We start from the raw sequence: 27,289 nt of genomic DNA, 5'->3' as shown, positions 1-27,289 counted from the left end.
AGGACTGGGCGGCACAGACGCATCAGCGTGAACTTCCCGATTCTGACGGTTGTGCAGGAGGACGCCCTGGTTTATAGGAAATTGCCCCTGAAGTATGTGGGAGAACAAAATTTAAAATATTTGCAGGCGTCACAGGGTATCACACGGGTGATTTCAGATTGCCCATGAATAGCGATCTCTGTGCTATACTCGTCGCTTTTCTGGAGCTTTGCTTTGGGATGGCTTAAAAAAAAAAAAGTTTCAAAAGACAATGCAATTCCAGATGTGTCCACAAGACGGCGACATAATCGCCCAAAACTGGTTTTTTACCAGTTATCGCGGTTAATAATACCCATTTTTCCCCCTTGATGGACTTACTATTAATGAAGTCAAACTTCCCGCAAGTGCCCTTTTTTTGGGAACTAAACTCGACATTTTTAGGCGTAAAAATATCTACAATGTTAACGCCTTCAGAAAATGTGACATGAAGTTTTGGAGCTTGTCGGCAATACAACAAAATAGTATCCATATCAAATCGCAGATATGTCAACATATGAGTACTTGCCATTTCGCTTGCTGGGCTTTCAAAATGGTTGTGTGTTTTTATTTTGTTTTTTGGGTTATTTTTTTTTGTTTAAATCTGTTATTGATCTCAGAGGGGAAGAGAGAGAAATACCAATGATGAGAGAAACGTCCATCGGGTGCCCCCTGCACGCCCCACTCTGGGCATGGAGCCCACAACCCGGCATGTGCCGCGACCGGGAATGGAACCGCACGACCCCCCGGTTCCTAGGTCGAAGCTCGACCACTGACCCACACCGGCCGGAGGGCGTGGGTGGTTTTAATGGTCTCCTCTGCAGCCAAAGCCCCAAAGAACGGAGACAAAAGGAACGTTTGCTTGAAAATCAGAGGCTCCGGGGCCTGCGGGAGGGACTCGGACCCTCGCCCTCAGCCTGTGAACCGGCAGCCACGGTCAGGCGGCCCCGGGACAGGGTCCTCCCGAGACCCTAGTTCCTCTGCCTCCTGAAGTGCACCTCCCAGGCCTCCGGCCCCTGCCCCTCACCTGACAGGCAGGCCCCACCCGCAGCCCTGCAAACTGGCACAGCCGCCACTGTTTTTTCTCTCTAAAAGAAGATAACACATTTTTATTGATTTCAGGGAGGGGGATACACACCCACGGTGAGAATCGGCGGCCTCCTGCACCTCCACACCGGGAATGGAGCCCCCAGCCCTGGCATCGAACCTGGAATCAGACCGGAGACCTCCTGATTCATAGGTCGAAGCTCAACCACTTGTGGGCTGTTAACTCTGTTAACTTAGGGTTAACAGCGCATTAACTCAGTGTTAACACCACGTGTAATCGCTGCGCCGGGGAAGAAAGACTCCTTGGCTGTGGGCTGTTAACTCTGTTAACTTAGGGTTAACAGCGCATTAAGTCAGGGTTAACACCGCATTTGCTCTGAGGGTGTCCTGGGTTTGATCCCCCCCTGCGGAGGGGTCACCCCAGCTCCCGAACACTTGCGGTTCGGAGGTCCTGGGGGCCTTGGCTACGTCCCGGTTCTGGTTACTTTCCGGGGGGCGTCTCTGGAGCCTAGGGGGTCCCTGATTGCGGACATTTGTACCCGCTGGTTCAGCAGAGTGTTAAGCACTCGAGTCTGTAAAAGGTTCGAGGACGAGGACTGGCGAGAGATGAAGACCCAATGCAGAGTGCGCCTCTCACGGGAAGGGGGTGTAAGCCGGTGGGGGGGGGGGTCTCTGGCCACCTGCGAAGGGCATTCCTGGGACAAAGGGCGACATTTGAATCCCGCCAGAGGACTGGGCGGCACAGACGCATCAGCGTGAACTTCCCGATTCTGACGGTTGTGCAGGAGGACGCCCTGGTTTATAGGAAATTGCCCCTGAAGTATGTGGGAGAACAAAATTTAAAATATTTGCAGGCGTCACAGGGTATCACACGGGTGATTTCAGATTGCTCATGAATAGAGATCTCAGTCGCTTTTCTGTAGCTTTGCTTTGGGATGGCTTAAAAAAAAAAAGTTTCAAAAGACAATGCAAAAAAAAAAAAAGACAATGCAATTCCATATGTGTCCACAAGACGGCGACATAATCGCCCAAAACTGGTTTTTTACCAGGTATCCTGGTTAATAATACCCATTTTTTCCCCCTTGATGGACTTACTATTAATGAAGTCAAACTTCCCGCAAGTGCCCTTTTTTTGGGCACTAAACTCGACATTTTTAGGCGTAAAAATATCTACAATGTTAACGCCTTCAGAAAATGTGACATGAAGTTTTGGAGCTTGTCGGCAATACAACAAAATAGTATCCATATCAAATCGCAGATATGTCAACATATGAGTACTTGCCATTTCGCTTGCTGGGCTTTCAAAATGGTTGTGTGTTTTTATTTTGTTTTTTGGGTTTTTTTTTTGTTTAAATCTGTTATTGATCTCAGAGGGGAAGAGAGAGAAATACCAATGATGAGAGAAACGTCCATCGGGTGCCCCCTGCACGCCCCACTCTGGGCATGGAGCCCACAACCCGGCATGTGCCGCGACCGGGAATGGAACCGCACGACCCCCCGGTTCCTAGGTCGAAGCTCGACCACTGACCCACACCGGCCGGAGGGCGTGGGTGGTTTTAATGGTCTCCTCTGCAGCCAAAGCCCCAAAGAACAGAGACAAAAGGAACGTTTGCTTGAAAATCAGAGGCAATCGGGGCCTGCGGGAGGGACTCGGACCCTCGCCCTCAGCCTGTGAACCGGCAGCCACGGTCAGGCGGCCCCGGGACAGGGTCCTCCCGACACCCTAGTTCCTCTGCCTCCTGAAGTGCACCTCCCAGGCCTCAGGCCCCTGCCCCTCACCTGACAGGCAGGCCCCACCCGCAGCCCTGCAAACTGGCACAGCCGCCACTGTTTTTTCTCTCTAAAAGAAGATAACACATTTTTATTGATTTCAGGGAGGGGGATACACACCCACGGTGAGAATCGGCGGCCTCCTGCACCTCCACACCGGGAATGGAGCCCCCAGCCCGGGCATCGAACCTGGAATCAGACCGGAGACCTCCTGATTCATAGGTCGAAGCTCAACCACTTGTGGGCTGTTAACTCTGTTAACTTAGGGTTAACAGCGCATTAACTCAGGGTTAACACCACGTGTAATCGCTGCGCCGGGGAAGAAAGACTCCTTGGCTGTGGGCTGTTAACTCTGTTAACTTAGGGTTAACAGCGCATTAACTCAGGGTTAACACCGCATTTGCTCTGAGGGTGTCCTGGGTTTGATCTACCCCTGCGGAGGGGTCAGCCCAGCTCCCGAACACTTGCGGTTCGGAGGTCCTGGGGGCCTTGGCTACGTCCCGGTTCTGGTTACTTTCCGGGGGGCGTCTCTGGAGCCTAGGGGGTCCCTGATTGCGGACATTTGTACCCGCTGGTTCAGCAGAGTGTTAAGCACTCGAGTCTGTAAAAGGTTCGAGGACGAGGACTGGCGAGAGATGAAGACCCAATGCAGAGTGCGCCTCTCACGGGAAGGGGGTGTAAGCCGGTGGGGGGGGGGTCTCTGGCCACCTGCGAAGGGCATTCCTGGGACAAAGGGCGACATTTGAATCCCGCCAGAGGACTGGGCGGCACAGACGCATCAGCGTGAACTTCCCGATTCTGACGGTTGTGCAGGAGGACGCCCTGGTTTATAGGAAATTGCCCCTGAAGTATGTGGGAGATCAAAATTTAAAATATTTGCAGGCGTCACAGGGTATCACACGGGTGATTTCAGATTGCCCATGAATAGCGATCTCTGTCGCTTTACTCGTCGCTTTTCTTTGGGATGGCTTAAAAAAAAAAAAGTTTCAAAAGACAATGCAATTCCATATGTGTCCACAAGACGGCGACATAATCGCCCAAAACTGGTTTTTTACCAGGTATCCTGGTTAATAATACCCATTTTTTCCCCCTTGATGGACTTACTATTAATGAAGTCAAACTTCCCGCAAGTGCCCTTTTTTTGGGCACTAAACTCGACATTTTTAGGCGTAAAAATATCTACAATGTTAACGCCTTCAGAAAATGTGACATGAAGTTTTGGAGCTTGTCGGCAATACAACAAAATAGTATCCATATCAAATCGCAGATATGTCAACATATGAGTACTTGCCATTTCGCTTGCTGGGCTTTCAAAATGGTTGTGTGTTTTTATTTTGTTTTTTGGGTGTTTTTTTTTTTTTGTTTAAATCTGTTATTGATCTCAGAGGGGAAGAGAGAGAAATACCAATGATGAGAGAAACGTCCATCGGGTGCCCCCTGCACGCCCCACTCTGGGCATGGAGCCCACAACCCGGCATGTGCCGCGACCGGGAATGGAACCGCACGACCCCCCGGTTCCTAGGTCGAAGCTCGACCACTGACCCACACCGGCCGGAGGGCGTGGGTGGTTTTAATGGTCTCCTCTGCAGCCAAAGCCCCAAAGAACGGAGACAAAAGGAACGTTTGCTTGAAAATCAGAGGCAATCGGGGCCTGCGGGAGGGACTCGGACCCTCGCCCTCAGCCTGTGAACCGGCAGCCACGGTCAGGCGGCCCCGGGACAGGGTCCTCCCGAGACCCTAGTTCCTCTGCCTCCTGAAGTGCACCTCCCAGGCCTCAGGCCCCTGCCCCTCACCTGACAGGCAGGCCCCACCCGCAGCCCTGCAAACTGGCACAGCCGCCACTGTTTTTTCTCTCTAAAAGAAGATAACACATTTTTATTGATTTCAGGGAGGGGGATACACACCCACGGTGAGAATCGGCGGCCTCCTGCACCTCCACACCGGGAATGGAGCCCCCAGCCCGGGCATCGAACCAGGAATCAGACCGGAGACCTCCTGATTCATAGGTCGAAGCTCAACCACTTGTGGGCTGTTAACTCTGTTAACTTAGGGTTAACAGCGCATTAACTCAGGGTTAACACCACGTGTAATCGCTGCGCCAGGGAAGAAAGACTCCTTGGCTGTGGGCTGTTAACTCTGTTAACTTAGGGTTAACAGCGCATTAACTCAGGGTTAACACCGCATTTGCTCTGAGGGTGTCCTGGGTTTGATCTACCCCTGCGGAGGGGTCACCCCAGCTCCCGAACACTTGCGGTTCGGAGGTCCTGGGGGCCTTGGCTACGTCCCGGTTCTGGTTACTTTCCGGGGGGCGTCTCTGGAGCCTAGGGGGTCCCTGATTGCGGACATTTGTACCCGCTGGTTCAGCAGAGTGTTAAGCACTCGAGTCTGTAAAAGGTTCGAGGACGAGGACTGGCGAGAGATGAAGACCCAATGCAGAGTGCGCCTCTCACGGGAAGGGGGTGTAAGCCGGTGGGGGGGGGGGTCTCTGGCCACCTGCGAAGGGCATTCCTGGGACAAAGGGCGACATTTGAATCCCGCCAGAGGACTGGGCGGCACAGACGCATCAGCGTGAACTTCCCGATTCTGACGGTTGTGCAGGAGGACGCCCTGGTTTATAGGAAATTGCCCCTGAAGTATGTGGGAGAACAACATTTAAAATATTTGCAGGCGTCACAGGGTATCACACGGGTGATTTCAGATTGCTCATGAATAGAGATCTCAGTCGCTTTTCTGTAGCTTTGCTTTGGGATGGCTTAAAAAAAAAAAGTTTCAAAAGACAATGCAAAAAAAAAAAAAAGACAATGCAATTCCATATGTGTCCACAAGACGGCGACATAATCGCCCAAAACTGGTTTTTTACCAGGTATCCTGGTTAATAATACCCATTTTTTCCCCCTTGATGGACTTACTATTAATGAAGTCAAACTTCCCGCAAGTGCCCTTTTTTTGGGCACTAAAATCGACATTTTTAGGCGTAAAAATATCTACAATGTTAACGCCTTCAGAAAATGTGACATGAAGTTTTGGAGCTTGTCGGCAATACAACAAAATAGTATCCATATCAAATCGCAGATATGTCAACATATGAGTACTTGCCATTTCGCTTGCTGGGCTTTCAAAATGGTTGTGTGTTTTTATTTTGTTTATTTGGTTTTTTTTTGTTTGTTTAAATCTGTTATTGATCTCAGAGGGGAAGAGAGAGAAATACCAATGATGAGAGAAACGTCCATCGGGTGCCCCCTGCACGCCCCACTCTGGGCATGGAGCCCACAACCCGGCATGTGCCGCGACCGGGAATGGAACCGCACGACCCCCCGGTTCCTAGGTCGAAGCTCGACCACTGACCCACACCGGCCGGAGGGCGTGGGTGGTTTTAATGGTCTCCTCTGCAGCCAAAGCCCCAAAGAACAGAGACAAAAGGAACGTTTGCTTGAAAATCAGAGGCTCCGGGGCCTGCGGGAGGGACTCGGACCCTCGCCCTCAGCCTGTGAACCGGCAGCCACGGTCAGGCGGCCCCGGGACAGGGTCCTCCCGACACCCTAGTTCCTCTGCCTCCTGAAGTGCACCTCCCAGGCCTCCGGCCCCTGCCCCTCACCTGACAGGCCGGCCCCACCCGCAGCCCTGCAAACTGGCACAGCCGCCACTGTTTTTTCTCTCTAAAAGAAGATAACACATTTTTATTGATTTCAGGGAGGGGGATACACACCCACGGTGAGAATCGGCTGCCTCCTGCACCTCCACACCGGGAATGGAGCCCCCAGCCCGGGCATCGAACCAGGAATCAGACCGGAGACCTCCTGATTCATAGGTCGAAGCTCAAGCACTGGGCCTCACCGGCCGGGCGCACCCACGTGTAATCGCTGCGCCGGGGAAGAAAGACTCCTTGGCTGTGGGCTGTTAACTCTGTTAACTTAGGGTTCACAGCGCATTAACTCAGGGTTAACACCGCATTTGCTCTGAGGGTGTCCTGGGTTTGATCCACCCCTGCGGAGGGGTCACGCCAGCTCCCGAACACTTGCGGTTCGGAGGTCCTGGGGGCCTTGGCTACATCCCGGTTCTGGTTACTTTCCGGGGGGCGTCTCTGGAGCCTAGGGGGTCCCTGATTGCGGACATTTGTACCCGCTGGTTCAGCAGAGTGTTAAGCACTCGAGTCTGTAAAAGGTTCGAGGACGAGGACTGGCGAGAGATGAAGACCCAATGCAGAGTGCGCCTCTCACGGGAAGGGGGTGTAAGCCGGTGAGGGGGGGGGGGTCTCTGGCCACCTGCGAAGGGCATTCCTGGGACAAAGGGCGACATTTGAACCCCGCCAGAGGACTGGGCGGCACAGACGCATCAGCGTGAACTTCCCGATTCTGACGGTTGTGCAGTTGGACGCCCTGGTTTATAGGAAATTGCCCCTGAAGTATGTGGGAGAACAAAATTTAAAATATTTGCAGGCGTCACAGGGTATCACACGGGTGATTTCAGATTGCCCATGAATAGCGATCTCTGTGCTATACTCGTCGCTTTTCTGGAGCTTTGCTTTGGGATGGCTTAAAAAAAAAAAAAGTTTCAAAAGACAATGCAATTCCATATGTGTCCACAAGACGGCGACATAATCGCCCAAAACTGGTATTTTACCAGGTATCCTGGTTAATAATACCCATTTTTTCCCCCTTGATGGACTTACTATTAATGAAGTCAAACTTCCCGCAAGTGCCCTTTTTTTGGGCACTAAACTCGACATTTTTAGGCGTAAAAATATCTACAATGTTAACGCCTTCAGAAAATGTGACATGAAGTTTTGGAGCTTGTCGGCAATACAACAAAATAGTATCCATATCAAATCGCAGATATGTCAACATATGAGTACTTGCCATTTCGCTTGCTGGGCTTTCAAAATGGTTGTGTGTTTTTATTTTGTTTTTTGGGTTTTTTTTGTTTGTTTAAATGTGTTATTGATCTCAGAGGGGAAGAGAGAGAAATACCAATGATGAGAGAAACGTCCATCGGGTGCCCCCTGCACGCCCCACTCTGGGCATGGAGCCCACAACCCGGCATGTGCCCCGAACGGGAATGGAACCGCACGACCCCCGGTTCCTAGGTCGAAGCTCGACCACTGACCCACACCGGCCGGAGGGCGTGGGTGGTTTTAATGGTCTCCTCTGCAGCCAAAGGCCCAAAGAACAGAGACAAAAGGAACGTTTGCTTGAAAATCAGAGGCTCCGGGGCCTGCGGGAGGGACTCGGACCCGCGCCCTCAGCCTGAGAACCGGCAGCCACGGTCAGGCGGCCCCGGGACAGGGTCCTCCCGACACCCTAGTTCCTCTGCCTCCTGAAGTGCCACCTCCCAGGCCTCCGGCCCCTGCCCCTCACCTGACAGGCAGGCCCCACCCGCAGCCCTGCAAGCTGGCACAGCACCCAGTATTTTTTATCTCTAAAAGAATTTTTATTGATTTCCGGGTGAGGGATAGACATCGACGGTGAGAATCGGCTGTATCCTGTACCTGCACACCGGGGATGGGGGTCCTGAAGGTGGGGTGGCACTGCCCGCTTCGGATCAGCCCCGAGAGTCGACGTAGGTGCCCGGGTCACTATCGGGAATGCAGCTGCCCCGCGCTATGCTGTTGGTGGGGAATAAAAATGGCAGTTAAAAAACCATTATGTATTTATTGATTTGGCAGCGGAAGAGAAACATGAGTTATGAGAATCATGGATCAGCTGCCCCCTGCACGCCCCCTACTGGATGGGGATGGAGCCTGCAACCTGGGCATGTGCCCTAACCAGGAAAGGAAGTGGGTCCTCTTGGTTCATAGGCCGAAGCTCTAACCACTGAACCACACCGGCCAGGGCTGCAACATTTTTTTTAAATCTGCCCTCCCCTCTCCTCCCCCATGCTTGTCTCCAAGACCTGAAACTGACAGCCACCCTCAGTCAGTCAGTGTGGTGGCCGTGGGGCTGCTGTCGCACTGGAATGGAACCGGTCAGCCACAGCAGGGCCACAGGTCACGAACAGTGCTGGGCAGGACTGTGTGTAAAAGGTGCCCTTCCCTCTCTACAGCGGCTAAAGCTAAATTAGACGATTTGTGAGTTTTTAAGAAAAAGTAATATAGATATTTAAAATTTTTTAAACCTTTTCCGTTTGAAGTTCCATTCAGCATTCCTTTGTCCTCACTGGCTGTTTAGGTCGAGGCCGGGCAGGGAGTTGTAAGGGACTCACTGTCACCGGGTCATCTCCTACCTCAGGGAGGTCAGCGACTTGAGCGACGCCAGCGGGTCCAGGTCACCCTGTGAGAGGAGAGCAGACCCCCCCGCTGAGACGCTTCGCACCCCGGCTGCCTCGGAGCGAGGACCCCCTGGTCCTGTCCTCCGCGCTCCGGCACCTGATCGGCTTCTAGCGAACAAGCGGACCAATACCCTTGAGCTTCTGCACCTTCCCACCTTGGCCATCACAGCTTCTCTACCCCCAGTGGCGCTGCCTTTAAAAAGCGCCGTAAACACACAGCGAGCTGGTGTGTGGGGCTGCAATGGCTCAGGCCTGTAGTGTCTAGGCGGGCAGAGGTGACACTGGTCACCTTTAAACACGGACAAAAGTGAAGACAACTGTGCAGCAGGCGCTGTGAAAACAAACAAAAATATTTCTGGATGTTCAGTCGGGCATTCCTCTTGCCCTCGGATGGTCTAATGAAAAATGACAACAGCCGAAACCGGTGTGGCTCAGTGGATAGAGCGTCGGCCTGTGGACTCAAGGGTCCCAGGGTTCGATTCCGGTCAAGGGCATGTACCTTGGTTGCGGGCACATCCCCAGTAGGGGGGTGTGCAGGAGGCAGCTGATCGATGTTTCTCTCTCATCGATGTTTCTAACTCTCTATCCCTTTCTCTTCCTCTCTGTAAAAAAATCAATAAAAAATATTAAAAAAAAAAAAAATGACAACAGTTACCCGGCCAGCGTGGCTCAATAGTTGAGAGTCAACTCAGGAACCAGGAGGTCAGTTTCATTCCCGGTCAGGGCTCATGCCAGCGGTGTGGGCTCGATCCCCAGTGTGGGGTGTGCAGCCGATCAATGATTCTCTCCATCGTTGATGCTTGTATCTCTCTCTCCCCCCCCCTCTGCCTCTTTGAAATCACTGAAAACCAGAACAATGTCTTCTTTAAAGAGGAGACGTGCAGGTGGAACCGGCAGCGGGCACAGCGTTTACACCGGGAAACAGATCGCTGCCCGGCCGACACTCACCATATCCTGTGGTTGTTCACCAGGAGGGTCTTCAGTCTCCTCAGCGAGGGAGGCCGTCCAGTTTCCGCATTTCATTGTCAGAAAAATCAATGGCATCGAACTGGTCTAAGGTCGCACCCAGTTTCTGGATGACAGGCATTTTATATCCTGTGACAGAGGAAAAGCCCACCGGTATTAATGAAATCACAAGATGAGAAAGTACATGACCAGAATTTCCTGATAATTTGGTTCAAAAAGCTAGCATTCATTCAGAAAGTGTTCACCTAGGCGAGCCCAGTGTAGCTCAGTGGTTGGCGACAGCCCATGACCCAGGAGGTCTCGGGTTCGATTCCGGGTCAGGGCACATGCCCGGGTTGTGGGCTCATCCCCAGTAGGGGGCCTGCAGGAGGCAGCCAGTCCATGATCCTCTCATCATGGATGTTTCTCTCTGTCCCTGAACCCCACCCTATCTGAAATCCCATGGGAAAAAGATCCCAGAGGAAGGATTAGCAAAGAGATAAAGGAGAGAAGGACCTGGGGCTTTGTCAGCAAGGAGTCTAAGCCCAAAGCAGAGCCAGCAGCAGACCCTGCGGACCCCGTGGGAGCGAATCCCGGCACAGACTGTACCTTCTCATCCCCAAGGCAGCGGCTCTTCCCGTTCTTCCTAAGTCACCTTCTGATCGGCTGAACAGACAGCTGCCCGTCCCTCCGACTTCTTTGTTGTTGCTGATCCTCACCCAGGACACTTCTCCATTGACTTTTAGAGAGAGTGGAAGGGAGGGGGAGAGGAGAGAGAGAGACGTCTATGTGAGAAACTCTTGGACTGGTTGCCTCCTTCACACGCCCCAACCGGGTCCGGATTGAGCCTGCATCCCAGGTTCCTGCCCTTGACCTCGAATAAACCCGTGACCCTTCAGTCCATGGGCCGACGCGCTAACCACTGAGCGAACCCGGCCAGGGCCAGAGCACTTTCCTTTTTATGAAGTTCAGCTCCGGAGGAGGCATTTCAAGGCTGACTGACCACTGAGCACCCTGGCCCAGGGAGCCCGCCCTCTCTCGGCTCTGACATGGGCGGGGGTGGAGGATGCTTCTTTGGGTGCAGCCTCGGCTTGGAGGTGCACGTCAGCCTTTAGCTGAGGAAGAAACAGCCCCGGAACCGGACAGTTCAGAGTCCTCACTGCCACGCGGCGCTGTTTCCAGCAAAGACCGGGCCCTGATGGGGCGTCTGGGTGACGGGGGACCGGGGCCCCTGAAGCTGCCGAGGAGGCGCAGGGAAACCAGCGCTTCCCTCACGGACTTCGCCTCCCCCCCCCCCCCCCCCCGGCTGATCAGAAATGACCAACTCGGCCGCGGCCGCTGTGGCCGGAGCGCCCGAGGGTCTCGGGTTCGATTCCCGTCAAAGGCACGTACCTGGGCTGCAGGTTCGATCCCGGACCCGGTCGGGGCGTGTGCGGGAGGCAACCAGTCCAGGTGTGTCCTCTCACATCCATGTTTCCCTCTCCCTCCCCCCCCCCCCTCTCTCTAAAGAGAAGAGAAGAGAAGGACCGGCGCGCGCCCCGTCCACACTCGGACGCCGTCACCTGAACGCGTTTCCTGAGAACCAGCCGCTCGCTCGGCGCTGGGGTGACCGCCCCCGCGTCCAGGCTCGGCGCTCGAGGGGATCTGACCGAGAAACGGTCCGGCGAGGCCGAACCGAACACGGGCCCACGGGTCCGGGTCGGGAAGCGGTCCCAGTCCCGTCCCCGAGCCGGCCGGGCAGGGAGCCTGCGGGATGGTCCCTCGCCCCGCCGGCCAGACACGGGCCGGGACGGCCTGGCGCAGCCCGCCCCCTGCGGGGCCCCCGGGCCGGGCCGCCCTCCCCGCACTCACCCCGCAGGCCCAGCTCGCGGTCCCGCACGGCGTTGTGTGCTGCGCCGCCGGCTCCATCGGCTCCGCCGTCAGCTTCCCCATCCCGCCGCCTCCCTCCTCCCGGCCCGCGGCGCCCGCCAAACCGACCACTGGGCGGGCCGTAGACACACTTCCCGACGTGCCCCGCGCCGCGCCGGCACCAAGACGCACCTCCCGTCACGTCGGGCGGCGCACGCCGACGCACTTCCAGGCGTACCTCACGACCGACGCAGGACGCACCTCCCGGCATGACTAGAGTCGACGTTGACGCACTTCCCGACGTGCCTCGCGTCTGACGCAAGACGCACTTCCCGGCATGCCAGGAGTCGCCACTAGACTCGTTTCCCGTCGTGCAACGCGCCCACGTCGACACCCTTCCCGACGTGCACCGCGCCCACGTCGACACCCAATGCCAGGTACACTTCCCAGCATGCTTTGTGCTCGCAGGTAGGCGGTGTTAATTGAGCGGGCCGACTTAAGAGCAGGCCGTTTGGCTTCCAGGCGGAAACAATGGAAGAGCTAGAATCCCGATCTCTTGCGGTTCGGAGGTCCTGGGGGCCTTGGCTACGTCCCCGGTTCTGGTTACTTTCCGGGGGGCGTCTCTGGAGCCTAGGGGGTCCCTGATTCCGTACATTTGTACCCGCTGGTTCAGCAGAGTGTTAAGCACTCGAGTCTGTAAAAGGTTCGAGGACGAGGACTGGCGAGAGATGAAGACCCAATGCAGAGTGCGCCTCTCACGGGAAGGGGGTGTAAGCCGGTGAGGGCGGGGGGGTCTCTGGCCACCTGCGAAGGGCATTCCTGGGACAAAGGGCGACATTTGAATCCCGCCAGAGGACTGGGCGGCACAGACGCATCAGCGTGAACTTCCCGATTCTGACGGTTGTGCAGGAGGACGCCCTGGTTTATAGGAAATTGCCCCTGAAGTATGTGGGAGAACAAAATTTAAAATATTTGCAGGCGTCACAGGGTATCACACGGGTGATTTCAGATTGCTCATGAAGAGAGTTCTCTGTACTAGTAACTTTTCTGTTTTGCTTTGTGATCGCCTAAAAAAAAGTTTAAAGAAATCACGCAATTCCAGTTGTGTCCACAAGACGGAGCGCTTAGACCACAAAACTGGTTTAACTTGCCATTTCACTTGCTGGGCTTTGAGAAAGGTTTTGTGTGTTTTTTTTTTTGTTTTGTTTTGCGTTGTTTTTAAATATGTCATTGATCTCAGAGAGGTAGGGAGAGGGAGGGGGAGAGAGAAACACCAATGATTAGAGAAAAAGATCAATCGGCTCCCTCCCTCCTGCACGCCCCTCCCTGGGCATGGAGCCCACAACCCGGGCAAGTGCCTGACAGGGAATGGAACCGCAGGACCTCCTGGTTCAGAGGTGGAAGCTCAACCACTGAGCCACACCGGCCGGGCGCTCCCACGTGCAATCACTGCGCCCAGGAAAGAAACAGACTCCGTGGCTGTGGGCTGTTAACTCTTTTATTAACTTAGGGTGAACGCTGCATTTGCTCTGAGGGCGTCTCCCTCGGTGTCCTGGGTTCCATCCACCCCTGAGGGGGGGCCCCCCAGCGCCCCTGGACGCGTCCGATGCGTGATGGTCCCATGGGGGGAGCCGGACACGACGGAGCCGTAGAAGCTCGAGAGGAATTTAAGGCAAAGGCTGTTTCGGGTCCCGGGAGCCGATCGGTGCATTTCCGGTGAAATATCGGGGCTCTGTCCACAGGACCCCCCTCGGGGAGAGCCGGAGAGGCTGACGGACACGCCCACACCGGTTGGCAGCAAGGGGTCCCGCGGGCCGCCTGGCACAGTCCGGGGGACACGGGCCCCGAGGCCACTCCACACGGTGGACGCACCGTCGGGCCGGGCTCCCCGCGGCGGGACTGCCGGGACGCTGCTCGGCGGCGGGGAGACCCCGGGACACGGACGGACGCGGTGCCGGGCGGCAGTGCTCCCCTCGGAGCGGGGGCTCCGGGACGGGCAGCCCCTTCCCTCGGGGCCGCGGGCTCTGACCTTCTCGGGCGTCTGCGGGCTCTGACGGGGCGATGCAGACACAGACCCCCCACCCGCCCCCGGTCACACAGTCCCCGTCCCCGAACCGGCCCGGCGGCTCCGTGGCGGCTGAGGTTGACCTTGGAGGAGCTCGAAGCCCCGAGAGCAGTGACGGGGAGGCCACGTGCTCGCCGTTCTCTTGTCGCTGTAGGGACCCCCTGGGGCCGCCCCCCCCCCCCCCCGGGCCGGGCGCCCACAGCGGCTGCGGCCACAGGCCCTGGCCCCGCGGGAGGTAAAGCTGTCAGAGGCGGGCGGACGGACGGACGGACGGGAGCGGCCTGGCCTCCGCCCCTACCCGGCCCGGAGGCACGTGCGGCAGCAGAACTGGATGAAGAGCTTGCGCTCACACAGCCGGTTGGACTTCACCATCTCGCAGAAGGTCTCGTCCGCTGGGGAGAGGGGAGGGGGGCCGGTCAGACTCGGGGGGTCCTGGGGGTCCCGGCCACCTGTGACACGCAGCGTGTGTTGGGGCCATGGCTGGGACCATTCATCCCCAAGCGGTTTGGATTGCGGATGGGAGGAGAAACACGGGCATCAGCGGGCCTCACCATACCCCCATGGGTACCCCCACGGGGTGGGAGGGGGGACGGGGAGAACGGGAAGGCGCCCACGTTCCCATTTCCCATGCAGCATACGTGCCCCTTTCTCCCTGAAGCAAGTGGAAGTTCCTGGAAACCGCCTCGAACCCCAGGGACGGGGGGGGGGGGGGGGGGGGCAGATGCTGCGGGTTGGGGACAATCTCCTCCTGAGGACCCGCCGTGTCGGGCAGCAGCTGGCTCTCAGGCCCAGCGGGGTCTGAAGGCCACTCGGTGAGAGTAAGAGCATGTTCCCTTTGCCCTGAGTCAGGTGTGGGGGGGCTGGGGTCTTGCTTGGGGGCACACAAGCGAGGCAGCCATTGTGTGCAGACCGTCTTGCCCCCCACAGTTCAAACCGATGAAAGGGAGCGCTTTGAGAGCAGCAGAGAAAACGTGCCCCCCTCCCCCCAAACCTCTGTCCCGAGGGCCTCACCGCCCCTGCAGTGTGAGCTCTGCCGCTGTGACCCGGGCAGGTTTGCAAGGGGACACGTGTCCCACCGGCACCCAGGACCCTTACAACCCGTTTACCCTGGCTGGTGCTGCTCCCCTTGAAACAGGAACTCCAGGGGTAACACGGGACAGGCTTAGGGGATGTTAGGAACTAAGGGGACCAGGGGGGAGCACAGGGCCGCAGAGCCGCAGAAGGGCTGTGATGGACCAGGAAGTAACATCTGGTCGGGACTCTCTTTGGGCCCAAGAGAGACCTCCCGGTCACAGTAACAGCTACCGACCACAAGAGGGCGACATTGTCACCGGGTCCCCGCCCCCTGAGCCCTCTGCTTCATACAATAGGCCAAGAGCTTGTGGAAAAGGAGTCTCTCTTGTGTGTGTCCCAGGGTTTTCAGGAAAACCACACCTGGCACGAGGCCCTAGGGGTACGGGCGCTGCACAAAGGAAGTGCAGGGAGGAGCAAGAATGAGACGAACGGAGAGATGGACTCGGAAGGAAGCGTGAGCGTTTCCATGGTCTGAGGAGGCTCTCACTGGTCCCACGCGGGGGGGACACGTGGGCCCGTTTCCACGCCCGGTAAACAGGAGCGAAGCTCTCCCGTCGAATCCATGGTCTCGGGGACCAACATTCTGCTCATTGTTTCAGGGCTTCAACTTGGGGGAAGTGGATGCTTTGTGGGGAGAGTTAGATGGATCATACATTCACATCATTAAAAAGCCCAGGTGGAGGCCCGGCTGGCGTGGCTCCGTGGTTGAGCGTCAACCTAGGAACCAGGAGGTCACGGTTCGATTCCCAGTCAGGGCACATGCCCGGGTTGTGGGCTCGATCCCCAGTAGGAGGCGTGCAGGAGGCAGCCGATCCATGGCTGTCCTCATTGATGTTTCCATCTCTCTCTCCCCCTCTCAGAAATCAATAAAAATATATTTATATATATTTTTATTTTTTTTTTTTTTTTTTTTTTTTTTTTTTTTTTAATTTCTTTATTGATTAACGTGTCACATATTTGTTCTCATCCCCCCATTCCCATCCCACCCCTCTCCCCACGCATGCCCCAATCCCCTGTTGAACTTAACCGTTGGATAGGCTTATATGCATGCATACAGGTCCTTTGGTTGAACTCTCCCCCTCCCCCCCACCCTCCCCCTACCCTCCCCTATCCTCCCTCTGAGGCCCGATAGTCCGATCGATGCCTCCTTGCTTCTGGTTCTGTTCTTGTTCCTCAGTCTATGTTGTTCATCATTTCCCCTAGATGAGCGAGATCATATGTCACTAGATATATACTAATAAGAACTGAATGTGAGACGAGCAATAATAGTTATGCTGACAGGCAAATGAATCAGTCTGTAGCGAGCTTCCCCCTGGACCAACAGTTCTTTTGAGACCCAATTTCACTGTCCAGTAGTTCCTTATGTGTACATGTCAGCACTGACCCCTCAGCTCTGGATGGTGGACAAATGGTGGTAATGGAGGTCCGACTCCCTCTGGTGTGGTCTTGGCCGAACCCAGGGGCACGGCGTCACCCGGACTAAGGGGCACGTGGCCTCACCCATACCCAAGAGGCGCATGGTCTCACCCGGGCCTGGGACCCAGCCTCACCCGGATGGATCCAGGGGCGCACGGCCTCACCCGGACCCAGGATCTGGCTTCACCCGTACCCAGGGACGCTTGGCCTCTCCCAGACCCAGGGGCACGTGGCCTCACCCGGGCCTAGGTGCACGAGGCCTCATCCGGATCCAGGGACACATGGTCGCACCCGGACCCAGTGACGTTTGGCCTCTCCCAGACCCAGGGCCACTTGGGCTCACCCGGGCCTAGGTGTACGAGGCCTCACCCGGATCCAGGGACACATGGTCTCACCCGGACCCAGGGACGCTTGGCCTCTCCCAGACCCAGGGCCACTTGGGCTCACCCGGGCCTAGGTGCACGAGGCCTCATCCGGATCCAGGGACACATGGTCGCACCCAGACCCAGGGACGCTTGGCCTCTCCCAGACCCAGGGCCACTTGGGCTCACCCGGGCCTAGGTGCACGAGGCCTCATCCGGATCCAGGGACACATGGTCGCACCCGGACCCAGGGACGCTTGGCCTCTCCCAGACCCAGGGCCACTTGGGCTCACCCGGGCCTAGGTGCACGCGGCCTCACCCGGATCCAGGGACACATGGTCTCACCCGGACCCAGGGACGCTTGGCCTCTCCCAGACCCAGGGCCACTTGGGCTCACCCGGGCCTAGGTGCACGAGGCCTCACCCGGATCCAGGGACACATGGTCTCACCCGGACCGAGGGACGCTTGGCCTCTCCCAGACCCAGGGCCACTTGGGCTCACCCGGGCCTAGGTGCACGAGGCCTCATCCGGATCCAGGGACACATGGTCGCACCCGGACCCAGGGACGCTTGGCCTCTCCCAGACCCAGGGCCACTTGGGCTCACCCGGGCCTAGGTGCACGCGGCCTCACCCGGATCCAGGGACACATGGTCTCACCCGGACCCAGGGACGCTTGGCCTCTCCCAGACTCAGGGCCACTTGGGCTCACCCGGGCCTAGGTGCACGAGGCCTCATCCGGATCCAGGGACACATGGTCGCACCCGGACCCAGGGACGCTTGGCCTCTCCCAGACCCAGGGCCACTTGGGCTCACCCGGGCCTAGGTGCACGAGGCCTCACCCGGATCCAGGGACACATGGTCTCACCCGGACCCAGGGACGCTTGGCCTCTCCCAGACCCAGGGCCACTTGGGCTCACCCGGGCCTAGGTGCACGCGGCCTCACCCGGATCCAGGGACACATGGTCTCACCCGGACCGTGGGACGCTTGGCCTCTCCCAGACCCAGGGCCACTTGGGCTCACCCGGGCCTAGGTGCACGAGGCCTCACCCGGATCCAGGGACACATGGTCTCACCCGGACCGAGGGACGTTTGGCCTCTCCCAGACCCAGGGCCACTTGGGCTCACCCGGGCCTAGGTGCACGAGGCCTCATCCGGATCCAGGGACACATGGTCGCACCCGGACCCAGGGACGCTTGGCCTCTCCCAGACCCAGGGCCACTTGGGCTCACCCGGGCCTAGGTGCACGCGGCCTCACCCGGATCCAGGGACACATGGTCTCACCCGGACCCAGGGACGCTTGGCCTCTCCCAGACCCAGGGCCACTTGGGCTCACCCGGGCCTAGGTGCACGAGGCCTCATCCGGATCCAGGGACACATGGTCGCACCCGGACCCAGGGACGCTTGGCCTCTCCCAGACCCAGGGCTACTTGGGCTCACCCGGGCCTAGGTGCACGCGGCCTCACCCGGATCCAGGGACACATGGTCTCACCCGGACCCAGGGACGCTTGGCCTCTCCCAGACCCAGGGCCACTTGGGCTCACCCGGGCCTAGGTGCACGAGGCCTCACCCGGATCCAGGGACACATGGTCTCACCCGGACCCAGGGACGCTTGGCCTCTCCCAGACCCAGGGCCACTTGGGCTCACCCGGGCCTAGGTGCACGAGGCCTCATCCGGATCCAGGGACACATGGTCGCACCCGGACCCAGGGACGCTTGGCCTCTCCCAGACCCAGGGCCACTTGGGCTCACCCGGGCCTAGGTGCACGCGGCCTCACCTGGATCCAGGGATATATATTTTTTTAAAAGAATGAAAAGCCAGGTGCACAGTTTAAATTATCCATTGGGAAATCTCACTCACCTCTTTCCTTTCAACCCACCCCAACCCCCACCCCAAAGGTTTCACTTTTATTTCTTGTGCGTTCTTGTGTTTTGTTATAAAAACACTGGCAAGCCCTCACCGGTGTGGCTCAGTGGATAGAGCATCGGCCTGCGGACTCAAGGGTCCCAGGTTCGATTCCGGTCAAAGGCGTGTACCTTGGTTGCAGGCACATCCCCGGGTGTGTGTGTGTGTGTGTGTGTGTGTGTGTGTGTGTGTGTGCAGGAGGCAGCTGATCGATGTTTCTCTCTCATCGATGTTTCTAACTCCCCCTCTCCCTTCCTCTCTGTAAAAAAATCAATAAAATATATTTAAAAAAAAAAAAAAAGAACCTTTTCCAAGTGCCGTTTTGTGCTGGTAAGCCTGGAGGAGAATTCCCAGAAGTGGGATGGCTGGGTCAAAGGTCAATGCACTTGCAATTTGTAATTTGGACAGAACTGCCTTCCCAGTAGGCTGCAGGGCTTCGCTCCTACCAGCAGGCAGGCGGGGGGCCGAGAGGGGGGGACTAAATGGCTATGAAGCATTGGGGGGACGCGGGAGGGGGGGTGGTTGCTGGTATCTGGCTGCCTTTTTGCTTCTTGTGAAATTTGCTGCACAAACCACACTCCGGCAACAAGAGCCGACATGTTGGCGTCGCTTAGCATCTCGATGCCATGGTGACCGGGTCTGTGCCATCTCTCACAGGGCTGGGCTGCTTTTCGGGGAGGGCAGGCGTCAAGGCACCTAGTTGCCACGGCCCCAGAAAAGAGCATTGGGGGTCACCAGGGGCCCGGTGGTCCCATAAAGTACCTGAGGAGCGGGGTGCAAATCAGTGATCACACACCAGCACCCGCGGAGGCCGGGAGAGCATTTGCCACCAGCTTTTCTTTTTCTTTCTTTCCTTTCCTTTTCTAGAATGAGGAAGGGAGGGGGAGAGACAGAGAGAGAAACATGGATGTGAGAGAGACATCGATTGGGTTGCCTCCTGCGCCCTGACCAGGGGATGGAGCCTGCAGCCGAGATACATGCCCTTCACCGGAATCGAACCCGGGACCCTTCGTTCTGCAGGCCGACGCTCTAACCACTGAGCACACGGCTAGGCCTCTTTCTTCCTTTCTTTCCTTCTCTCCGTCCCTCCCTCCTTCCCTCCCGTCCTCTCTCTTTGCTTCCTTCCAAACCAGAACTTTTCTAAATCCCTCAGAAAACCACCCGCATCACCAAACACCTTGCAAAGCCAAGCCCAGGCGTTCAAGGCCTTCTCTCCCCCGAGGGGCCCCTGGGCGTGTTCCCTGTGGATCGCCCTGGGCACCATTCATGAGGCGGACCTTCCGCCCAGCCCGGGGCCGACTCCCCAGAGGCCGACTCCCCCTCAGCCAGGTGCTCGGAGCGAACAAAGGCCGGATCCACCCATCCAGGCGGCGGCGGCCCGCGGCCCAGGCTGGCCAGGTGCTGCGGCCCCGGACGGTCCTTTGAGGCTGGCTGTGGTCCTGGCAGAGATCTCGGACAGATCGCCAGGCCGGCAGGAACAGCTGGGGAGTATCCGGCGCCGAGGGGAGCCTCCAGGCTCCGCAGCAGCTGCTCGGAGGCCTGAGCGGCTCCCCGGGGTCCGGGGTGGGGCTGCTCAGGCCATCTGCCGGGTCCTGTTCACCTAGGCCAGTGGTCGGCAAACTCATGAGTCCACAGAGCCAAATAGCAACAGGACAACGATGGAAATTTCTTTGGAGAGCCACATTTTTAAAACTTAAACTTCTTCTAACGCCACTTCTTCAAAACAGACTCGCCCAGGCCGTGGTATTTTGTGGAAGAGCCACACTCAAGGGGCCAAAGAGCTGCTTGTGGCTCGTGAGCCTCGGTTTGCTGACCAGGGATCTAGGCAACAGTCAAACCTGTAGCTCATTGGAGCCAGACTGTCCACTGTCGCCAGAAAGCAGGATCTTACCGGGTTGGCCCATGTGCCGGGCCTCTGGGGGGCTCTCACCGACCTGTGGGGCCTCAGCGCAGGCGAGGAGGTCCTGGCCGCTCAGAGAGCCGCCCGGACCCCCGCCAGCCCCGGTTGGCTTACCTGCTTCGGGAATTCGTCCATATTCCCCACCAGCACCGGTGCCCTGGGTCCCCGGCCCCCACATCCAGGCAGGAGACTCACTCCCCCGCAGGCTTCAAAATGAAGTGGTTTTATTTATCTTCACCAGACAAGTCACCCAATATAATGGGGGCTGCTGCTTTTCATATTCTTTTTTTTTAAAAAATATATCTTTATTGATTTCTGAGGAAGGGAGAGAGAGAGAGAAACACCAATGATGAAAGAGAATCATTGATCGGCTGCCTCCTGCACGCCCCCCACTGGGGATCAGGCCTGTAACCCGGGCATGTGCCCCGACCGGGAATCCAACCTGGGACCCCTCATTCCGCAGGCCGACGCTCTATCCACTCAGCCAAATCGGCCAGGGCCATGTTCTTTTAAAAAAATATATATTTGTATTGATTTCAGAGAGCGAGAGAGAGAGAGAAACATCCATGATGAGAGAGAATTGTGGATCGGCTGCCTCCTGCACACCCCACACTGGGGATGGAGCCCGCAACTCGGGCATGTGCTCTGATCGGGAATTGAACCGTGACCTCCTGGTTCCTAGGTCGATGCTCAACCGCTGAGCCACGCCGGCCGGGCCAGCTGCGATTTTCTCAGCGAGGAGCCGCGGTCATCCGCTGGCCTGGCCCCCCGCAGGGCCCTGGCCTCCCTGGCCGTCCGGGGCTCCAGGCCAGGGTCCACCCAGCAGGCGCTGGTAGGAGTGACTGAGAAGGCCCAGATGGCCTTTATTTTTACTTCTAGGGTTGCCCTCACCGAACCAAGGCTGCTATTTGTTTAACCAGCGGCCACTAAAAATAAATATTTAAACACTACATTGGTGCGGCCGAGCCAGGCCACGGGGCATGCTCTCCTCTCCTCGGCTGGGAAAGGGGCGCCCTCCTGCCTCCAGCGCTGGGGGCCGGGCCGGCTCCAGAAGGGGACGAGCCTGTGATGTCACACACAGCCATGTCCCCCGGGGGCCGAGGAGAAGGGTAACTAAGAAGTTAGAGAAGCTGGCTCCCTGGTCAGTGGCCCAGCGGTTAGCGTTGACCTAGGAACCAGGAGGTCACGGTTCGATTCCCGGTCAGGGCACATGCCCGGGTTGTGGGCTCGATCCCCAGTGTGGGGCCTGCAGGAGGCAGCCGATCGACCATTCTCTCTCATCATGGATGTTTCTCTCCCTCCCCCCCTCCTCCCCGTCTCCCTTTCTCTCTCTGAAATCAATAAAAAATATAATTTTACATAAAAAAAAAAATGTGCCCATTTCTCCCCGTCCTCCAGCACCTCAGGGCCCAGGGAGCCGGCCTGAGAAACGTGTCTGTCAACTTAAAAAACACACAATGCGTTACAGGTTTCAGATTCCACCCCGTATCAGCCCGGGTTTAGTTACAGGAAACAGGCACCGTGCTGGCGATTTTGAGCAAAAGGGAGTTCAGACAGGAAACGAGGGGCTTGTGACTCGGTGGGGAGGCGGGAGGAGCAGCCGGGCCAGGGCCATTGGAGCGATGCCCGGGACGACGCCTGGGGACCAGCTGGCCCGGGCTGCTGCCTCCGCCACGTGACCCGGGACAGGGGCAGAGGTCACCGCCTCCGTCTCTACACCTGGGTCTTTTTCTTTTTTTTTTTTCCATTTCAGAAAGGAGATGGAGAGAAACATCAGTGATGAGAGAGAATCATGGATCGGGTGCCTCCTGCACGCCCCCTCCTGGGGATCGACCCACAATCCGGGCACGTGCCCTTGATCGGGAATCAAACCTGGGACCTTTCAGGCAAAGGCCGACGCTCTATCCACTGGGCCACATGGGCCAGGCTACACCTGCCTCTCTCTCTAAAAACCAATTTAAAAAATCTTAATAATCCTTGTGCTCACAGACCTTTCCCTTCCTGACCCCTGACCCTCCTCTGCCCCAGCCCCGTGTTCTGGCATTGGCTTCCTGAGCTTGGCGGGGCCCCAGCAGCCCAGGGCCTGAGTCTGGCCTGGCCACAGCTGCAGGGCGCCTACGCTGCCCCCCATCTGTCAGGGCCTCCGGCCATGTGTTCCAGTTCTCTCACACTCAGGCTGTGGGGTAGGAGGGGCCGCCCGTGTGGGCCACGGCAGGCTCCGGGGGCCGGGGGGCCTGGGTGGGCACGGGGAGGGGCTGCCTGCTCAGACCTGGGCTGCCTGCCCCTGCCCGGGGAGATCCTGCCAGGGTGCCCAGAGCCTCGGCCTGCTGCTGGGGCCAGAGGCCAGGCATGTGCCCACCTGTGGGGGGAGAGACCAACAGGGACACGAGGAAGACAGACACTCAGGGTGCGCAAGACTGGGGTGCTGCCGGCTTCTGAGGCAGCAGACTGGGCAGCTGTCCCTCTCTGCCTTCAGCTTCCTCATCTGCTCACCCCCCCATCCATCCATCCATCCATCGACCCACTCATCTTCCATCGACCCACTCATCTTCCATCCATCCATCCACCCACTCATCTTTCCATCCATTCATCCATCCATCCATCCATCCACTCATCTTTCCATCCATCCACCCACTCATCTACCCATCCATCCATCCATCACTCCATCCATCCATCCATCCATCCATCCATCCCTTCTAGGCATTGTGGGTACTAGCATAGGAAGAAAACTAGCACAACAGCAGCAGCAATTAGCCCCGCTGTGGCCAGTGCTCTGACGGCTGTGGGGTGCATGCCCACAGACACAGCGAAGGTTAGACAGGAGCGGAGCCCTGAGGAGCCCTCCTCCCTCCCCGCCAGGAGCCCAAGCTCCTGAGGTGGGCTGAGACCGGCCCCCCAACGCTGAGGGAGGCGGAGGGACCCCCCCATGGCCTGCTCTGGCCGGGGCCCGTGAAGCCAAGGTCGGGCTGGGGCCAGCCCCCTCCTGCCTCGCTGGGGCCCAGGTTTCCAGGCTGCCAAGTCTCTGCCCCCACAAGGGGAGCAAACCCGGGAACCCCCAAAGCGTGACCTCACCTGTGGAGGCGCCAGGCCCAAGCTGCCTGTGTGGCGGGAGCTTCCCTTCAGAGGCACTGCCTGGGGGTGGGGGGTGGGGGGTGGGGAAAGAGGAGGGGCCGATTCGGCTGCTCAGGCGACCGAAGCCCCGACAGGGAATGTGACATAGACACAGACCCTCTGCCTTGCAGAGCCGGGTGGGGACTGAGGACGATGCGCATACAGCCGGAGCCAACTAAATGCTCCCGGCCGTACATGTGTCCTTTTCCTTTTCTTTTCTTAAATATTTTTATTGCTTTCAGAGAGGAAGGGAGAGGGAGGGTCAGAAACATCCATGATGAAAACATCCATGGATCGGCCGCTTCCTGCACGCCCCCCCCCCCCGCTGGGGATAGAGCGGCAACCCGGGCCTGTGCCCTTGACCGGAATCGAAACCCTGACCTCTTGGTTCAAAGGTCACCCGCTGAGCCATGCCCGCTGGGCCCCGTGTCCCCTTTCTACTCCGCTGCTGGGAACGGAGAGGTCTGGGTGAGGGGGTGCTCCTACCGCCCCACAAGCCTGCACAGAACACCCTGTCCGGGGCTCCATGGGCTGGCACCCACCTGTGAGGGCACCGCCTCTGACATCGGAACGCCTTTCACCCGCCTGGGGGTGCCCCCCCCCCCCCGCCCACTGCCCGGGAGTCTCCGGAGAACTGTCATCACACACATGGACGTGCCAGCCAGCCAGGAGGCGTGGGGCCTCCGGAAGCGCCTTTTACACGCATGTGAACGGCCCCGGGGGGCACCATTCACGGCGGGTGGTACACGGGGAAGGCGGGGGTGGGGGTGGGGGCTTGCACAGACAGCCAAGGGTGAGCTGGCTGGCTGCATTTTAATGCTGGTGATGAAAAGATCAGATCAGCGTGGCCGGCGTGGCTCAGCGGTTGAGCATCCACCTAGGAACCAGGAGGTCCCCGGTTCGATTCCCGGTCAGGGCACAGGCCCGGGGTGCAGGCTCCATCCCCAGTGTGGGGCGTGCAGGAGGCAGCCAATCCATGATTCTCTCTCATCATGGATGTTTCTATCTCTCTCCCTTCCTCTCTGACATCAATAAAGATATAAAAGAGGAAGGAGAGGAGCAAGTCACGAAGGGGACGGGGGAGGGATCCCCAGGGAAGCCCCGAGCCGACCCGCTGCCGTCCAGCAGAGTCCCCTCTGGGAGGAAAAGGAAGCCGCTCAGCTCCCCGCAGCTGGCCCTCCCGGAGGCAGGCTGGCCGCGGTCCTTGCCACAGGCCCGCCAGCAGCCAGACAGCGTCTTCCGTGGAAGGAAACCAGCTGGTGGCTCGGGGCCTGGCCAGGGACCGCGTCCAAGCTCCCGGCGACCGCAGGGACAAAGGCGTCCCCGGGGGAGGGACCAGAAACCCTCTGCGGGAACTGAGGCTCCGCTCCGACCCTCTGGCCCAGATGGACGCCCATCGGCCAAGGGGACAGTCCTGGCAGGGAGCCAGCCCGAGGCGGCCAGCCGGCCACTTCCCCGGCCCCCGGGCAGCAAGGCCCGGTCCAGAGAGGAGCTTCTCCCCAGAATAATGACGAGGCAGAGCCTGCCTGGCCGGTGTGGCTCAGGGGTCGAGCATATACCTACGAACCAGGAGGTCCCAGTTCGATCCCTGGCTTGCGGGCTCGATCCCCAGTGTGGGGCGTGCAGGAGGCAGCCAATCCATGGTTCTCTCTCATTGATGTTTCTCTCTCTCCCTCTCCTTTCCTCTCTGAAATCGATACAAATACATTTAAAAAATAAATTAAAAGAGAAAAGGCCAGTGTGAAGCAGCTGCCACTTCCTGTGGTGTCAATACTCCCACCTCACTGACTTCAGGCAGCCCGTGGGATGGGCGTGGACTTGGGAGTTGGGAAGAGCTGTGCCCAAGGGATGGTCGTGAGCTAGGACTAGCCGGGCCAGCCTGCCACTGGCTCCGCCCTCAGGGACAAAACGAACACCTGTGGACAGGTCTTCGTGCTTTTACCCACTGCCCCTCACCCCAAACTCTCACCGTCTACAGAGCCACGGCTTGGTGGACCCCATGAGATACAGATACAGGGCAACACCTAACAGTACAGAGAACCAGTCTCCCTCATCCTGCCCATTCTGTTCCCGGGATGCCCACTTCAGTGAATTCTTTTTTTTTTAAAGGTTTTTATTGATTTCAGAGAGGAAGAGAAACATCCATGATGAGAGAGAACCATGGATGGGCTGCCTCCTGCACGCCCCACTACTGGGGATGGAGCCCACAACCCGGGCCTGTGCCCTGACCGGGAATCGAATGGTGACCTCCTGGTTCATAGGTCAACACTCAGTCACTGAGCCAGGCCGGCTGCGCTGGAAAGAGCTGCTCTTATCTGGAGCCGGCCACTTCCGTCCCTGGCCCTGACCTCTGGTCTCCGGAGACCGGTGTCTGCGGCCGGGGAGCGGAGGCCGTGTGCCGGGAACTGGCCGCTCCTCAGGCCCTGAGTCACCGAGAAGGCCGTCAGCCCGTCTTCACTGTCATGACTCAGCGTTTGCAGCGTCGACGGAGTGGGGCTCCTGGGACTGCGTTTTCACCGGATGATGCAACCAAGACTCCCCTTCGTAGTTCTTATTTTTTGCTCCTCCTCACCCGAGGATACTTTCCCAGTGATTTTCAGAGAGAGTGGAAGGGAGGAGGAAAGACAGAGTGAAACATGGATGTGAGAGAGACTCATCGATGGGTTGCCTCCCGCACGCGTCCCGACCAGGGCCGGGGATTGAGCCTGCAACCCAGGTAACGTGCCCTCGACCGGGAATCAAACTCGGGACCCTTTAGCCCGCAGGCCGACGCTCTATCCATTGAGCCACACCGGCCAGGCAGCCCTTTCCTTTTATTGGAAGTCACACAGGAGTCGCTGTCATCTGAACCGCCGCACGGCAGCCTGCATGCTCCTTTGTGTCTACTGTAAGTTAGACTGCGCAGGCTCGTTGTCCGGGGCCCTTTCCTCCGAGCGGGCCAGCAGGGACACCTTCTGGGGACGTGGAGAGGGCGGGGGGCCCCGTGGAGGCCGGGGCAGCCTGTGGGGTCACGGCAGCAGGCAGATCCCCCTCGGGCCCCCGGGCCCTGCCTCACCTAAGCGCCTTTGCAGCCAGATTACAGCAACTCAGAGGCAGCCACACCGACTAATCCCCAGGGCGGGCCCCAGCCGAGGGGTGGAGGACTGACAAGCAGGCACAGGGGAGCCCGGCCGGCGTGGCTCCGTGGCTGAGCGTCGACCTAGGAAGCAGGAGGTCACAGTTCGATTCCCGGTCAGGGCACAGGCCCGGGTTGCGGGCTCGATCCCTAGTGTGGGGCGTGCAGGAGGCAGCTGATCCATGACTCTCACGATTGATGTTGCTCTCTCCCTTTTCCCTCCTCTGAAATCGATAAAAATATATTTTAAAAGTATATATACACATATCTATTTTTAATTGATTTCAGTGAAGAAGGAAGAGATAGAAACATCCATGAAGAGAGAGACTCATGGATCAGCTGCCTCCTGCACACCTCCTACTGGGGATCAAGCCTGCTACCCGGGCACGCGCCCTTGGCCGGAACTGAACCCAGGACCCTTCAGTTTGCAGGCCGATGCTCTATCCACTGGGCC

At 57.9% G+C, this 27,289-nt stretch overlaps 1 long non-coding RNA gene and 1 other non-coding gene across 2 annotated transcripts; both read right to left on the bottom strand.

Moving 5' to 3' along the window:
* Nucleotides 1-8,243: 8,243 nt before the first annotated feature.
* Nucleotides 8,244-11,959, bottom strand: LOC114229985 (uncharacterized). The gene is made up of 5 exons (XR_008555398.1): nt 11,893-11,959; nt 10,651-10,780; nt 10,045-10,191; nt 8,944-9,098; nt 8,244-8,434 (listed from the first exon to the last, which is right to left on the bottom strand). It is a non-coding gene; the product is annotated as an uncharacterized LOC114229985 (long non-coding RNA).
* LOC129148418 (small nucleolar RNA SNORA54) lies at nt 8,707-8,831 on the bottom strand. The gene has a single exon (XR_008555442.1). It is a non-coding gene; the product is annotated as a small nucleolar RNA SNORA54 (small nucleolar RNA).
* Nucleotides 11,960-27,289: the final 15,330 nt, after the last annotated feature.

This window comes from Eptesicus fuscus, chromosome 25 (genome assembly GCF_027574615.1).
Source record: "Eptesicus fuscus isolate TK198812 chromosome 25, DD_ASM_mEF_20220401, whole genome shotgun sequence".
Taxonomy (NCBI): Eukaryota; Metazoa; Chordata; class Mammalia; order Chiroptera; family Vespertilionidae; genus Eptesicus; species Eptesicus fuscus.
The sequence above is the reverse complement of the archived record's forward strand: the minus strand, read 5'-3'. Positions and strand labels throughout refer to the sequence as shown.